Below are 18,421 nucleotides of genomic sequence, written 5' to 3' on the forward strand. Positions count from 1 at the left end.
AAAGAAGGATTCAGAGAATTGTTAAGGTTCAAAACCATTTTCTCTTACAAAAAAAAAAAATAAAAGAAAATGGCCAGCATGGGGCTTTGGGGCATGCAGCATGTATTTTCTTCCCTCTTTGCTAGCTAGCTAACTTCACTTGGGCAGAACCTCCTGGATCTGCAACTGAATGCTTTCTTGTAGAAGTTCAAGCTCATTGTATTGTAAGATACACTCCCAGAAGAATCAGTATATCACACATGCACACATGCACAAACACACACACACACACATAGCTTGGTTGCTTGAGTTTGAGCCCCTTGCTATGAACTTTTATTGCTTTAGTAGGCACCTGAGGGGAACTCAGAAATGATATATTTTATCTTATTCTTCACATTGTTGTATATTTTCTTGTGTCATAACTTACTGTGCGTGATACTTACCTCACTTGGTGGACTGTGCTTCACTATTTTTTTTAGTATTCTTAACTTATTACTTCCTTGACTAACACCGTCTTTAATCAACTTTCTTTATAAAATTCCACTAGAATTCACTGTGACTTGAGGGCTTTCTCGAAAGTACTTTAGGATGAGGGACCCAAACCCTTGGTACCCATGGTTCCCCTCCATGGCCTGTTAGGAACAGGGCCACACAACAGAAGGTGAGGAGCAGGTGAACAAGCATGAGTGCCTGAGCTCTGCCTCCTGTCAGATCATCTGGGGCACGAGGTTCTCAGGAATGCAAACTCTATTGTGAGCTGTGCATGTAAAGGATCTAGCTTGTGTACTCCTCATGAGAATCTAATGCCTGATGATCTGTCACTGTCTCCCATCACCCACATTTGGGACCACCTAGTTGCAGGAAAAATAAAGCTCAGGGCTCCCACTGATTCTAAAATACGTTCAGTTGTATCATTATTTCATTATATATCACAATGTAATAATAATAGAAATAAAGTACACAATATATGTAATGTGCTTGGGTCATCCTGAAACCACCCCCTCCTCCAGTCCATGGAAAAACTGTCTTCCATGAAACCTGTCCCTGGTGCCAATAATGTTGGGAACTGCTGCTTTAGGACATCTATTCAATAAAAAAAGTTAAAAAGCAAACCAACTTCAGTTTCCTCCCTGAGTGCAATGTAGAAAAGGACATATAATATGTGCTTCATCAACTCTTTTTTTCTATTGAATAGATGTCCTAAAGTACTTCTGAGGAAGCCCTCAAGTCATGGTGAATTACAGTGGAATTTTATAAAGAACGCTGAGTAAATAGAGTGTCAGTCAACGAAGTAATAAGTTAAAAATACTGAAAAATATACAGAACAATGAAAACAAAATGGGCATGATTGGAGATGACCAGGCCTTTAAGAGAGTAACCACAGAGAGTAGCCTGATAGGATTTCTTAGTTCTTGCTTAAGATCCACTTAACGAAGGATGCACAGGTCATTCTTATATCATGTAGGTGTGATTGGCAGCTAAGGAGCTAGGCTTCAGAAGTCAGCACAGACCACCGCAAGAAAACCTGCGCTCAGAGCAGGATTTAGGTGGAGCTAGATGGAACCCAGTCCATCTAGCAGGTATTTGCCCAAACACTTGAATATTTTAAGGATTTTTTCAGGTGAAGATCCTAGACATTATGACAAAATGTGGGAATGTAATGGTGAATAGATATCCACTGTGAAGAGTAACCTATAAAGAGGTGATAAGAGATGAAGAGCTGCCTATTTATCATTAAAACTATCTTCAACCTAGATTAAATAATGAATCAATGGTCTAGAAAAAAAATCACCAACAAAGGCGTAGTTCCCAATGAAAGGAGAAGAAAAAACTTGGATGAAAGAGATAAATTCTACTTTCCAGCATGTGGTTAAAATTAGGCTTTTGGCTTCCTGCAGGCCTTATTTCATTCATTTATACAGCTGGGCATTTTGTTTTGGAGATGTAGAGAGGCTGCTTGAAAGACCAAGAAAGTGAGTTCTTTAAAAAGCATTAAATTGGATCAGTTTAGAAAATTGTTAAATCCTAATGTAATGCCCAAATCAACTTAAATGACTCCAGGGGAGTAGTTAAAGATGTTTTATACATTTCCACTCCTTAGCATAAAATAAACCAGACACATCAAATGGAAGAATATGTGTGTTTCTCTATTCTTGGTTCTGTTCATATCCTATAATGAAAACTTGTGCATATGTCCAAAAAATATTCTCTTTTATAAACCATCTTCAGTTCTATTATCTTTGATTGAATGAGATTTGTGCAATGAGCTATTCTATATTTAGAAGAGCAATCTTTTCTTCATCATATGTGGTTTTTAATGTGTCCTTAATGCTATTTTCTGAATGTTGATAGTTTTCTCATAACAAGAAAAATCTGTCTAGCCCACTGATCAGAAATATCAAAAATCTTTCTCAAACGGAGAACTGGCAGATAGAGCTATTTGTCAACAGCTTGTGTTCCCCTTAGGTAATTTGGATTCTTTCTTTTTCTTATTTTCAGTACCTCTTTTATCAAGCCTCTTAAATTCATGCCTAGCATGTCAAATGCACTTTAAAAACAGCTGTCTACTACTGGCTTTGGAGAACAGTAGAGGATTAGGAGAGGACAGAAGGAGTTAATTCTTTCAGTTTTCACAGTAGAATAAAGTTAATAGGCTGCCAATAACATCGGTTATAGTTGCAAAAGCTAAAGTTATAAGTAATCCTAAAGGGAAAGAGCAAAATTGTTCCTGACAATCTGAAATTACTTTATAAAACCTCTTATGTGTTGAGAAGCCCTGAGTTGGTCAGGGCATGGAGCTCGTTTCAATGTTTAACTAACCCTGTTTATAAAGCAAATATCTTGCCCAATATTCGTTTTCCTAAAGCATGCCATTTTTTTCTCATAAGTTACTGGGGTACAGGTGGTTACATGAATAAGTTCTTTAGTGGTGATTTGTGAGATTTTCATGCACCCATCACTTGAGCAGTATACATTGCATCATATTTGTAGTCTTTTATCTCTCACCCACCTCCCACTCTTTCCCCCAAGTCTCCAAAGTCCACTGTATCATTCTTATGCCTTTGCATCCTCATAGCTTAGCTCTCACATATCAGTGAGAACATATGATGTTTGGTTTTTCCATTCCTGAGTTACTTTACCTAGAATAGCAGTCTCCAATCTCATCCAGGTCACTGCAAATGCTGTTAATGCATTCCTTTTTGTGGCTGCGTAGTATTCCATCATATATATAAATATATATATATATGTGTGTGTGTGTGTGTGTATATATACACACACGTGTGTGTGTGTGGAATACATATATATATATTCCATCATATATATGTGGAATACATATATATATATTCCATCATATATATGTGGAATACCTATATATATTCCATCATATATATATGTGGAATACCTATATATATTCCACATATATATATGTGGAATACCTATATATATTCCACATATACATATGTGAAATACATATATATATTCCATCATATACATATGTGAAATACATATATATATATTCCATCATATACATATGTGGAATACATATATATATTCCATCATATATATGTGGAATACATATATATATATTCCATCATATATATATGTGGAATACATATATATATTCCATCATATATATGTGAAATATCTATATATATTCCATCATATATATGTGAAATATATATATATTCCACATATATATGTGAAATATATATATATTCCATTATATATATACATATATAAACATATATATACACACACATATACACACACACCCCACAGTTTCTTTATCTACTCTTTGATTGATGGGCATTTGGGTTGGTTCCACAATTTTGCAATTGTGAATTGTGCTGCCACTAACATCCGTGTGCAAGTACCTTTGTCAGGTGTATAGATCGTGAAGATTTTCTCCCACTCTGTAGGTTGTCTGTTTACTCTGCTGACTGTTCTTTTTGCTGTGCAACAGCGCTTTAGTTTAATTATGTCCCAGCTATTTATCTTTGTTTTTATTGCATTTGCTTTGGGGTTCTTGGTCATGAAATCCTTGCCTAAGCCAATGTCTAGGATTTTTCCAATGTTATCTTCTAGAATTTTTATAGTTTCAGATCTTAGGTTTAAGTCGTTAATCCATTTTGAGTTGATTTTTGTATAAGGTGAGAGATGAGGATCCAGTTTCATTCTCCTACATACGGCTAGCCAATTATCCCAGCACCATTTGTTGATAAGGGTGTCCTTTCCCCACTTTATGTTTTTGTTTGCTTTGTCGAAGATCAGTTGGTTGTAAGTATTTGGGTTTATTTCTGGGTTCTCTATTATGTTCCGTTGGTCTATGTGCCTATTTTTATATCGGTACCATGCTGTTTTGGTGACTATGGCCTTATAGTATAGTTTGAAATCAGGTAGTGTGATGCCTCCATATTTGCTCTTTTTGATTAATCTTTCTTTGGCTATGCGGGCTCTTTTTTGGTTCCATATGAATTTTAGAATTGTTTTTTCTAATTCTGTGAAGAATGATCATGGTACTCTGATGAGAATTGCTTTGAATTTATAGAATGCTTTTGGCAGTATGGTCATTTCCGCAATATTGATTCTACCCATCCATGAGCATGGGATGTGTTTCCATTTGTGTCATCTATGATTTCTTTCAGCAGTGTTTTTTTAGTTTTTTAGTTTTTTAGTTTTACTTGTAGTGGTCTTTTGACTCCTTTGTTAGGTATATTCGTAAGTTTTTTTTTTTTTTGTAGCTATTGTAAAAGGGATTGAATTCTTGTTTTGATTCTCTGCTTGGTCGCTGTTGGTGTATAGAAGAACTACTGATTTATGTACATTAATCTTATATCTGGAGACTTCGCTGAATTCTTTTATCAGTTCTAGGAGCTTTCTAGGGGAGTCCTTAGGGTTTTCAAGGTAAACGAGCATATCATCAGCAAACAGTGACAGTTTTACTTCCTCTTTGTTGATTTGGATGCCCTTTATTTATTTCTCTTGTCTGATTGCTCTGGCTAGGACTTCCAGTACTATGCTGAAGAGGAGTGGTGAGAGTGGGCATCTTTGCCTTGTTCCAGTTCTCAGAATACTTTCAACTTTTCCCTGTTCAGTATTATGTTGGCTGTTGGTTTGTCACAAATGGATTTTATTACATTAAGGTATGTCTCTTTTATGCCTATTTTGCTGAGAGTTTTAATCATAAAGGGATGCTGGAATTTGTCAAATGCTTTTTCTGCTTCTATAGAGGTGATCATGTGATTTTTGCTTTTGTTTATGTGGTGTATCTCATTTATTGGCTTGCGTATGTTCAACCATCCCTACATGCCTTGTATGAAACCCAGTTGATCATGGTGGATTATCTTTTTGATATGTTGTTGGAATTGGTTAGCTAGTATTTTGTTAAGGATTTTAGCATCTATGTTAATCAGAGATATAAGTCTGTAGTTTTATTTTTTGGTTGGGTCCTTTCCTGGTTTTGGTATTAGGGTGATGCTGGCTTCATAGAATGAATTAGGAAGGGTTCCTTCTTTCTCTATCTGTGGAACAGTGTCAAAAGGATGAGTACCAATTCTTCCCTGAACGTCTGGTGGATTTCTGCTGTGAATCTGCTTGGTCCTGGACTTTTTTTCGTTGGTAATTTTTAAGTACCATTTCAATCTTGCTGCTTGTTATTGGTTTGTTCAGGGTATCTAATATTTCCTGATTTAAGCTAGGAGGGTTGTATCTTTCCAGGAATTTGTCCCTGTCTTCTAGGTTTTCTAGTTTATGTGCATAAAGGTGTTCACAGTAGCCTTGAATGATCTTTCATATTTCAGTGGTGTCTGCTGTAATATCTCCTGTTTCATTTCTTAGTGAGGCTATTTGGATTTTTCTCTCCTATTTTTCTTGGTTAATCTTGCTAATGGTCTATCAATTTTATTTATCTTTTCAAAGAACCAGCTTTTTTTCATTTATCTTTTGTATTCTTTTGTTTCAATTTCATTTAGTTCTGCTCTGAGCTTGGTTATTTCCTTTTTTCTGCTGGGTTTGGGTTTGATTTGTTCTTGTTTCTCTAATTCCTTCAGGTGTGACCTTAGATTGTCTGTCTGTGCTCTTTCAGACTTTTTGTTGTAGGTGCTTAGGGCTATGAACTTTCCTGTTAGCACTGCCTTTGCTGTATCCCAGAGGTTTTGATAGGTTGTCATTTAGTTTGGAGAATTTTTAAATTTCCATCTTGATTTCATTTTTGACTCAATGCTCATTCAGGAGCAGGTGTTTTAACTTCCATGTATTTGCATGGTTTCAAAGATTCCTTTTGGAGTTATTTCCAGTTTTATTCCACTGTGGTCTGAGAGAGTGCTTGATATAATTTCAATTTTCTTAAATTTATTGAGGCTCGTTTTATGGCCTATCATATTGTCTATCTTGGAGAAAGTTCCACGTGCTGTTGAATAGAATGTGTATTTTGTTGTTGTTCAATGAAATGTTCTGTATATATCTGTTAAGTCCATTTGTTCCAAGGTATAGTTTCAATCCATTGTTTCTTTGTTGACTTTCTGTCTTGATGAGCTGTCCAGTGCTGTCAGTGGAGTATTGAAGTCCCCCACTATTATTGTGTTGCTGTCTATCTCATTTCTTAGGTCTATTAGTAATTGTTTAAAAATTTGGGAGCTCTAGTGTTAGGTGGATATATGTTTAGAATTGTGATATTTTCCTGTTGGACAAGACCTTTTAGCATTATATACTGTCCCTCTTTGTCTCTTTTAACCGCTATTGTTTTAAAGTTTGTTTTGTCTGATATAAGAATAGCTACCCCTGCTCGCTTCTGGTGTCCATTTGCATGAAATGCCTTTTTCCACTCATTTACTTTAAGTTTATGTGAGTTCTTGTGTGTTAGGTGGGTCTCCTGAAGGCAGCAGATAGTTGGTTGGTGAGTTGTTACCCATTCTGCAGTTCTGTATATTTTAAGTGGAGCATTCAGGCCATTTACATTCAATGTTAGCATTGAAATGTGAGGTACCATTACTTTCATCGTGCTCTTTGTTGCTTGTGCACTTTTGTGGGGTTTTTTGTTGTTGTTGTTGTTGTTTCTTTTTTTTTTTCTTTTTGCCTTGTATTTTTGTTTTATAGGTCCTGTGTGATTTATGCTTTAAAGAGGTTCTGTTTTGATGTGTTTCCAGGACTTGTTTCAAGATTCAGAGCTCCTTTTAGCAGTTATCATCGTGCCCTTTAACCCAATATTTTTGCTTCTTTTTATTGTTGGCATGGAGACTAAGAAGCACTCCACTAGACTGATAAATGCATGGTTACATCAACATAACATTTTCAGTCGAGTTCCCAGGAGCCTTCCTCCTGAATCTGTCATTTTGATTCAGATAACTAAATCAGGCTAAGCACAGCAATGATAACGGATGACTTGCCTCATTAGCGGGCTCCCACTGCTTTATGCTGCCAGGAAGCTCTACAGTGACTGCCTAGGATCTTGGGAGAGATAACTGTTTTTTGAAATTATTTTCGTTCATATTTCTTGTAATTCTCATCTTGCATTTTGACAGTAATTTTGTAGGATGATATATGTACCAAATCCATATGCCTAGATATTCGTTATCTAACTCTGTGATGTGTGATTGGTTTTATGAAGACTGAGACAATGACCAGCTTAATCTAGGAGACTATTCAAAAATGTCCTGCAAATTTTTCTCTTTCTAATGCTGCATTTCTGGTATCATTTTAATTAATGGTGTTAGAAATACTAAGATGATCTCCCTTCCTGTATGAAAGCAGATTCTATGGTAAATGCTGTTCCAGTTCCAAAATGATACTTTACTTGGATCTCAGAACTCATTGAGCTTTAATATGTAAAATAATATATTTTTTTTTAAAAAGGAACTAATTATTTGTAGAAATTTTGACGTGGAAGAGAGACTAAGCAAGCAAAAAACAAAGGATCTCATTTAGTCATCACAATCTGAATTTGAGACTCATAAAATTAGACACAATTATGCATGTGCCTGAAAGCTGCCTGTATAAAGAAATGAATGGGAATACACAATTGGAAGCAAAAGAAGCTGCAATTAGACCATGATCAATGCTCTAGGCTGACAAAATACGAACAAATTAAAAGGGGCTGCTCCAAATCAAACATTATTTTAGCAATATTTTGACGTTTTAATATCAATCTAACTATAACTAAAAAGCTAATCTTTAAAATTAGAACGATTATAGCAACACTTACATTTCAAAGTATTTGGTGACATCTTTCTCTTGACTGACCTTCTCTACAAACATGCCCCAAATGATCTCTGATTACGATTTTAAGCACCCCCACATCCATTAGACAGTTTTGCACATGTTTCATGAATCTACATTCTCATTTCAATGGATGAAAGTCTACAATGGGGTTATATGAATACACCTGCCCAAATAATAGATCAAATTGTATTTAGTCACTCTTCTAAATAGAACGGATGGGAAATATTTGAATAATAAGTAATTTTGTCCCTCACATCCTAAAAAGTCAATTTGGTAAGCCTATGTCCTCATGTAAGGGATAAGATTGTCTAAAAGCACTTTATTTTTAAACATTTAAAAACTCAAATTCAATAAATCTGCCATATTCTCCTAAAACATCAGTACACTCCACTGACTTTCTTGTACATGTTGTAGTCTATGGTCCAACATTATAATCTCTCCCTTACAACATCCCCACATTTTTATCTATGTTACAGGAGAAACTTATAAAAGTGGCTAGCTTCATTCTAAATAAATGGTGTCAACCTCAAACAGATGTTAAACTACAGCCCTAAAATATCTCCCTGGAAACTCACTTCCAGCCTCTCAAAAAGCAATTTTATTTATTTCTTCTCTCATCTGTGATCAACTTTTTATACATCCTTTGTCCCCACTACCAGCACAAGAGCCATTGGCGGATGACATTGTATCATATTGAAAGGAAAACAGAAAGCATTAGGTTTTCTAGAACTTCTCTCTACAACTATCTTAGATGGAAGTGTGCTCATCTTGCCTTTTACCTTTTGTTATTAGGAAGTAAATTTCTTCCTAAAAGCTGTATTCTCACTTATGCTTCAGAGACTGGGCATTTACTCTTTGATTATCCTCATTCCTTTAGTCATTTTCAACTTGGGTCCATTTCTACAACGTCATTACCTTAAAATCATATGTTTTCAAAGATTTCTAATTGTCTCCTTCTCTTCTAGTCACTTCCTACTTCCCTTCACATCAAAATGGTCTGAATATGATTCTACTGCTATTTCAACTTATTTCTCTCTTATTATCTTCCCAAACTTTTGTCATCTGGTTCACATCTTCACAAGGGCACTGAGTCGAGTGGTCACTTTTTAGGTTTGATAGTATTTGAACTCTCAGCACCATGCTTCACAGTTGACATCTGTCTTCATCTCCTTCTCAAAATAATCTCTCTGACTTTAGCTCACGTCAAATCATCCTGGACTTTTTCCCCCTCACTCGCCGCTCTTTTTCCACTTTGCCAACTCTGCATCCTCTTTGCTGATTCTAATGCTTGCAGTTTCTCTGAGCTTTATCCTTGAGCTCTCTTCACCTCTTTCTTTATTTTCTGTTCCTAGGTAATCTCATCACTTCTCATAGCTTAATATATCTTTGTGCTGGCATCACCCACGTTTATATATACAGTGGGAGACCTTCCTCTAGAGTTCCAGATGTATCAAACTGCACCCAGGACGTCACCACTGGGAAGCTTCTAAGGAACTTAAACTTTAGGTAGTAGAAACCTTTTAAATGATTTTCACTTAAGTGACATACTAAATTTCTTTAGTAATTATGAACATCATAAAACACACTAACAGATACTCGAAACACTTCTTCCACCCTAGTTAATTGAAAACCTGTTAATGGTTAGTATCAGTGATATCTGTTCTCAAATAAGTTTGAGATTTAAGTACACACTATAAAAACATAAGAAATAGTAATACCTAAAAGCTATCATTTAATGAAAATTAAATTTTTGGAAATTTAAACATTTGGAAAATTTGATAAATGTGAGTTGCTAAAATCAACTTATCTAATGATATGAATTATGAAGAAGAAAATGATTAAGAGAAACAAAAACTACAAATACCTAGAAGGATTTATAATTAAGTTGTATTTTCTAGGATTTTTATTTTTATTCAGATGTATACTGCACTGTAGCCTGGGCAACAGCAAGACCCTGTCTCTAAAATACTCTCATTCTCTCTCTCTCTCTTTCTCTCTCTCCTCTCTCTCTCTCTCTGTGTGTGTGTGTATACTACATTTTTTTATTCAATTATATATATTATTTATTATATATAATAGAAAATTTGTTATGGGTGTAGTTTATGAAAGAAAGAAAATAGAAATTTTATCAGGCTCTACTTTTAACAATGGACATATTTTTTGCATATTTCTATGTTTAAGTCAAAATATATGTTTAGGTGCATATTGCAATGACATTTTTAATGGAATGAATTTAATAAGTACAGACAGAAGAAATTTTATTTTTATCTAATTAAATGTGCTTTGGGAATTTCTTTTCTCAAAATCTTGCCAATATCATGTGCAGATCTCATGGAATTTGTGTTCTAATAAGTCTAGTGTGGTCTAATTTTAAAACACCAACATTATATCCAATTTAAATAGTCTCCTTTTTTTTTTTTTTTTTCCAGAAAAATCCTGAACTTTAGTTGGAAACCTCATTGGGAAAAAGGGGTATGGTCTATTCTTTCAATCTGCTTAGCCTTTTTTTTTTTTTCCTCCTACAACTGGCTCCTCAATGATCACAATTGAGGGGAGGAACAGATAGGAGTAAAAGGAGTTTTCTTAGATTATATTTTTGTAATCTTGTTTAATGCCCTCTGTGTGGTAAGCCCTCACCTTTTAGTTCTCAGAAATCATAAGGCAGAATTACTATGGAAGATCTGTGCAAGGATGCTTCCCTCCAGCGTTATCTGCTGTTGGTGATGCAACACCTGACTAAACTAATTTATCTCATGATATATCCATTACAACTTCTTGCTGGAATCCCCTTATTTCAACAAGATGGCACTTCTCTTTGCAGATAGATAGATAGATAGATAGATAGATAGATAGATAGATGATGGATAGGTAGATGATAGATGATAGATAGACAGAAGATAGATTAGATAGATAGATAGATAGATAGATAGATAGATAGATAGATAGATAGATAGATCAATTTAGCACAAAAATTCTGGTCAGGTATTTTATAAAATGTTCCTCAGTTTTAGTTTGTCAGATGTTTTTCTTATGATTCAACTGGAAATATGGGTTTTGGAAAGGAGACCGCAGAGGTGAAATGCAATTTATATCACATCATAACAAGGATACACGATACAACATGACTGATCATTGATGATGCTGAGGCAGTATTTGTTAAGTTTCTCCTTTGTAAAGTTACTCTTTTATTTTCCACTCTATTTCCATAATGTATTTTTTTGGAAGGAAGTCATTATGTGCAGCCTACATTTAAGGAGTAGGGATACAAATATAGAAATGTATGCAAAAATATGCAGCTCAATGATTTACTACAAAGGAAGTACTTTGTTACCACCACCCAGGTAAAAAAAAAGAAAATTGCCCGCATCCAAAAAGCCCACTTCATTTCATCCTCCAATTGCTATCTGTTCCTTTTTCACAAGATAATTATTAACCTGACTTTAAGAAAAATCACTTTCTGCTTTGCTTTATATTTTACCGTTCAAGCATGTATATCTAAACACTATAGTTTGGTTTTGACTGCTTTTTTGAATCATAAATTTTACATCTTAATAAGCTTGTATTATAAAATAATTTTAGATTCACAGAAGAGTTGCAAATATAGTATCGATAGTTTCTGTATAACCTGCACCATTTCCCATGTTGTTTAGATCGTACATTGTGTGATATATTTGTCACAACTAATGAACCAATTTTAATACATTATTATTAACTAAATTTCATACTTCAGTTGTATATCTTTGGTTTTTACCTAATGCATTCCTTTTACTTTTCTATAACAGGATCCCTCTCAGGATAGTACATTCTGTTTAATAATCCTGTCTCCTTAGGCTTCAATAGACTGTCACCCTTTCTCAGACTTTCCTTATTTTTGATGACCTTGACAGATTTCAGGAGTACTAGTCAGGAATTTTATACACCATTCCTCAGTTTTGGTTTGTCACATATTTTTCTCATGATTAACCAGGGTTTGGGAAAGGAAGCCCACAGAGGAGAAGTGCTATTCCTATAACATCATATCAAGGGTACATACTATCAGTTGAAATTTTCATTGAAGATAGGCTTGGTCACCTAGCTGAAGTAGTTTCTTAGATTTCCTGTCTGTAGAGTTACTTAGGTTTTTTTTGTTTCTGGTTTTTGTGTTTGTTTGTTTTTCTTTGAGACAGTCTCACTCTGTCGCCCAGGCTGGAGTGCAGTGGCACAATCTCAGCTCACTGCAACCTCTGCCTCCCGGGTTCAAGCGATTCTGGTGTCTCAGACTCCCCAGTAGCTGGGACTACAGGCGCACGCCACCATGCCTGGCTAATTTTTGTATTTTTAGTAGAGACGGGGTTTCACCAGGTTTTTCTTTCTTTATTTATTTTTTCACTCATTCCAAAAGTGTATTTTTTGGAAGGAAGTCATTAATGTGAAGCCTACTTTTAAGGAGCAGGAATTAGGCCACATCTCCTTGATGGCTGAGTATCTATATTATCATTTGTAATTCTGCATGAGAGATTTGACTCTTATACCTTATTTATCCATTTATTCAAACATTTCTTTGTACCACTATGAGCTCATGGATATTTATCTTACACTTTGGGTTATAATGCAATACATGCTGTTTGTTTTTTCACTTAAACTTTTCCAGCTTTGGTCATTGGGTGCTCGTTCAGTTGACTTCTGTGCCGTTTTGATAAACTCTTCCATCATTGTTGTGACTTTGATGCTTTCTGGCACTGTAAAATGTTTGAGGCTCATTTTGTATATTCCCTTCTACAGACCGTTTCTCCAAGGATCCTGGTTTATTAGCATTATGAATTTATTTTATGTCTGGCTTCTTCTCTGTTCAACTTTATATTTGTGAGACTCATCGACGTTGTTGTGCTTAGCTGCAGTTTGTGTATTTTTGGCTCTGTAGTAGGGATCAGCAAGCTACTTACTTTGGGCCACTTCTGGCTCATTCCTGTTTTGTAAATAATATCACACACATTTATTTATATTGTATATGGTTGCTTTCACACTGCAAGAAGAGATTTGAGTATCGCTATCACTCGACAATTGGGTTATATCCAGTTTGGGTTCTTATAAATTGCACTGCTTCAGATATTATTGGACATATTTTTTGGTACATGCAAATTTGCATTTTACTTAGGTAAAGGCCTGCGGATGGAGATTCCTGGGACATAAAATACTCTTTCAGCTTCAGTTGGTACTTCCAAAAAAATGACCAAATTTATTCACTTATTTATTTTTATTTTTTCTTCAACTTATATTTTAAGTTCTGGGTACACGTGCAGGATGTGCAGGTTTGTTACATAGGTAAACATGTGCCATGTTGGTTTGCTGCACAGATCAACCCATCACCTAGGTATTAAGTCCAGCATCCATTAGCTATTTTTCTCGAAGCTCTCCCTCCCCTATCCCATCCCCATGACAGGCCCCAGTGTATGTTGTTCCCCACCATGTGTCCATGTGTTCTCATCATTCAGTGCCCACATGCTGTGTTTAATTTTATGTTCCTGCATTAGTTTGCTGAAGATTACGACTTCCAGATCCATCCATGTCCCTGCAAAGAACAGGATCTCATTCTGTTTTACGGCTGCATAGTCTTCCATGGTATATATGTACCACATTTTTGTTTTTCAGTCTATCACTGATGGGCATTTGGGTTGATTCCATGTCTTTGCTATTATGAAGAGTGTTCCAATGAACATGTACATGTGTGTATCTTTATAATAGAATAATTTATATTCTTTAGGGTATATATCAAGTAATAAGATTGCTGGATCAAATGGTATTTTTGCTTCTAGATCTTCGAGGAATCGCGACACTGTCTTCCACACTTGTTGAACTAATTTACACTCCCACCAACAGTGTAAAAGGGTTAATTTTTTCTCCACAACCTTACCAGCATCTGTTGTTGCTTGACTTTTTAATACTCACCACTCTGACTGGCATGAGATGGTGTCTCATTGTGGTTTTGATTTGAATTTATCTAATGATCAATGATGTTGAGCTTTTTTTCATGTTTCTTGGCCATGTGACTGTCTTCATTGGAGAGGTATCTCTTCATGTCCCTTGCTCACTTTTTAATGGGGTTGTTCTTTTCTTGTAATTTTTTTTCTTTTTTTTTTTGAGACAGAGTCTCTGTCACCCAGACTAGAGTGCAGTGGCATGATCTTGGCTCACTGCAACCTCCACCTCCTGGGTTCAAATGATTCTCCTGCCTCAGCCTCCCAAGTAGCTGAGATTACAGGCACCCACCACCACGCCCAGCTAATTTTGTATTTTTAGTAGAGGTGGGGTTTCACCATTTTGGCCAGGTTGCTCTCGAACTCCTGACCTCAGAGTCATCTGCCTGCCTTGGCCTCCCAAAGTGCTGGGATTACATGTAGGAGCCACAGCACCTGGTCTTCTCTTGTAAATTTGTGTAAGTTCCTTGCAGACTCTGAATATTAGACCTTTGTCAGGGACACGAATTGCAAAAATTTTCTCCTATTCTGTAGCCTGTCTGTTCATTCTGATGATAGTTTCTTTTGCTGTGCAAAAGCTTTTTAGTTTAATTATATCCCATTTGTCAATTTTTTATTTTGTTGCAATCGCCTTTGGTATTTTCATCATGAAATCTTTACCCATGCCTACGTCCTGAATAGTATCGCCTAGATTTTCTTCTAAGGTTTTTATAATTTGGGGTTTTACATTTAAGTCCTCAATCAATCAGGTGTAAGAAAGGAGTCCAGTTTTAATTTTCTGCATATGGCTAGCCAGTTCTCCCAGCACCATTTATTAAATAGCGAATTCTTTCCCTGTTGCTTGTTTTTGTCAGGTTTGTTGAAGATCAGATAGTTTAGGTGTGCAGTCTTATTTCTGAGTTCTCTTTTCAGTTCCATTGGTCTATGTGTCTATTTTTGTACCATGCTGTTTTGGTTACAGTAGCCTTGTAGTATAGTGTGAAGTTGGTGTGATGCCTCCAGCTTTGTTCTTTGTGCTTAGGATTGTCTTGGCTATGTGGCCTTTTCATTTGGTTCCAGATGAATTTTAAAATCATTTTTTCTAATTCTGTGAAAAATATAAATGTTACATTTAACAGGAATAGCACTTAATCTATATATTACTTTGGGCAGTATGGCCATTTTCACAACACTGATTCTCCCTATCCAAGAGCATAGAATATTTTTCTATTTATTTGTGTCCTCTCTGATTTCCTTGAGCAGTCATTTGTAGTTCTCCTTGAAGAGGTTCTTCACTTACCTTGTTAGTGTATTCCTAGGTATTTTATTCTCTTTGTGGCAATTGTGAATGGGAGTTAATATACCTAACTTGTTAAGACATTTTCTTAATAAATTTTAAATACCATCAAATAATTTTTCTGCAATTGAGGAGGTTGATTCCTTTTTTGTGTCACTGTGACAAATCATATTTTTTAAAATATTAAATAAATCTTGCTCTCCCAGAATAAGCCCAACATTATTTTGCTATATTTATATATTTGTTAATAAAACATGTATACAGTTGTAACAAAGTGGATTAAAATGTTTTTAGAGTACAATGTTATTTCAATAAGTGAGATTGGCTGGTACTTTTTCTTTCTTTTGTAGTGTCAAGGTTATGATGGCCTTTTTATATGAATTGTTCTGTGTTTCCTCTTTTTCTATTGTATGGGAGCGTTTGAATAAGATTGGCATATGTCACCTGGAATCTGAGAAATCCATAGTGAATGGTGTCATCTTCTTAATGGTGTCATCTTAATATTGTTTAATACATGTAGGTAGAATACGCTGATACAATTTTTGAGTTGGAGATTTATTTTTAAGAGCAGGTTTTCAATTATGAATTTATTTTAAAATTATATTTTGTTATGGTAGGAACACAATATGAAATCTATACTTCTTAAAATATTAAGTGTACATTACAACTGACTATAGTCTTTGACTTTAATTGTTCACTCTTTAACGAAGGATTCTTAAAGAAATTGTTTCTTTCTTAAAGACTTTTTTTAAAGAAATTGTTCAATCTTTAAGAAAGATAATTTTTTGAGATGCGTGTTTATATCATTGATATTCAGCTATTTCCTTTACTATCATATATTTTAAAACTATAGCTTCTCTAACCACAATTTTAAATATATGAGAATTGTAAATTCAGAATCATCATATTTTAATGATGAATTGAAAGATTTAAAATTATGAAATATCTCTCCATCTCTGCTTGACAACATGTATTATATCTGATGTTTATATAGATACAACAGTTGCATCCTTTCACCTTTAATATTACTGTGTCTTAGAGTTTTTTTCTCTTGTCAATACTATATGATTAGATATTATTCTTTCTATTGATAATACTGTTTGCACTTCACTGCTTATCTTTCCATTTTAAAAATCCTCCCCAGGTGAGAAGATGACACCACTCATTATGATTTCTCAAATTTCAGGTGACACATGCCAAACCTTGTGAACAGATTTCCTACAATAGTAACAGTGTGGAGGTTTGTGATTCTACAGTTCACTAAGCAGCCATCTGGAGAGTGAAATGCTAGTCTACCATATGCCTATATAACACCATGCTCTACAGATGGCATTTATTTTGTCCCCTCTTTCTCTTTACTGGTGAGTTAGTACTGTGGAAGAAGGAACATCACAATTCACTAAAATAAGTTGAGAATCTATAGTAGAAATTAGTTATCTCTCATAATGCCTAATCTGATGAAGTGGAGGGCTAAGTCAAAGGACTACCATGGTCACCAATTGCTAATGTCTGGATGGAGTATTTGGCAACTCTTTTGTATTGTCCATAGAACCTGAGCCTTAGCATTAATTATCTTTAGTTTTAGAACTACAGCCCAAATCCCAATACAATATGAATAACCTATGTAAATAATATTTTATTATTCATTAGTTTTACTATTTTAAAAACAAGCCATGAAATTATTTTCTAGTTCATATTCGTTGCAAGGTCAATTTCTGGACTTATGTAGGTTTATTCTTTTATTTTTTCCTGCATTTTTCACTTTCTTATGTAATAGTTCTTCAATCTTTCTTAATATTGACATATAACACCAATATTCAACAATTAGCTGGGCCAGAAATCTATACTTCCTTCAGTTAGGCATCTCATTTCTCAAATCTCAAATTCAATGTATCAGTAGATTCTGTTGGATCAACCTCCCCAATATATGTTCTGCCTCTCTCCTTCTTTCTGTGTCCTCTTCTACCACCTGTATCCAAGCCTGTATCATTTCTGTTTGGGCTTACTTTAAAGACCCCCTAATTGCCTCACTAAATTTAACCTCAGCAAACTGATGATGTATTCGTCACATAGGAGCAGAATACAAGAATACGTGTTATAAAACATGAATATTATCAACAACTAGTTTGCTTAATGTAATTAACCACTTTTCACTTCATTTAGGACAGAACCTAAATGTCTGGCCATAGCTTATAAAACCAGGCATTATTTAGCATTGACATAGCTTCCTAAGCTAATTTCATGCCATCTCTCTCCTCAATGTCTCTGCTGTAGTTGCAACAACTCTCTTAGATGAATACAGGCTTATTCTTTCTCTTGCTCTTTTCTCTACCTAGAGCATTATCCCTATGGCTCTTCACCTAGAGCATTATCCCTATGTCTCTTCACATAGTTGAGTCATTCTCATCTCATCAGGCACATAGTTAAAAGGCCTCTTTTAGAGAGCCTATCCCTAACTATTCTAGATCTCTCTCTCTCTCTGTCTCTCTCTGTGTCTATCTATAGATAGGTAGATTAGATAGATAGATAGATGGATACATTATATAATCTATATCTATAAATATAAATATTTCTCTATATTTATATTATATAAATGTAACCTATCTATCTCTCTATCTATAGACAGAGATCGATCTATCTATCTATCATAGATTATAACCAAACTCCTACCAACATTGGGCCAAAGCCATATTATATATATTTTATATATATATGATATATATATAGTTACATAGAATGAATAAGATCTAGTATGCGATAGCACAACAGGGTAACTACAGTCAACACTATTTTATTGTGCATTTAAAAGTAATCAAAAAGGCCTGGTGCTGTGGTTCACTCCTGTAATTCCAGCATTTTGGGAAACTGAGGCTGGCGGATCACTTGAAGTCAGGAGTTCAACACCAGACTGGCCAAAATGGTGAAACCCCGTTTCTACTAAAAATGCAAATATATATATATATATATATATATATATATATATATGTATAATAAA

The sequence above is a fragment of the Pongo pygmaeus genome, chromosome 5 (genome assembly GCF_028885625.2).
Source record: "Pongo pygmaeus isolate AG05252 chromosome 5, NHGRI_mPonPyg2-v2.0_pri, whole genome shotgun sequence".
Lineage (NCBI taxonomy): Eukaryota > Metazoa > Chordata > Mammalia > Primates > Hominidae > Pongo > Pongo pygmaeus.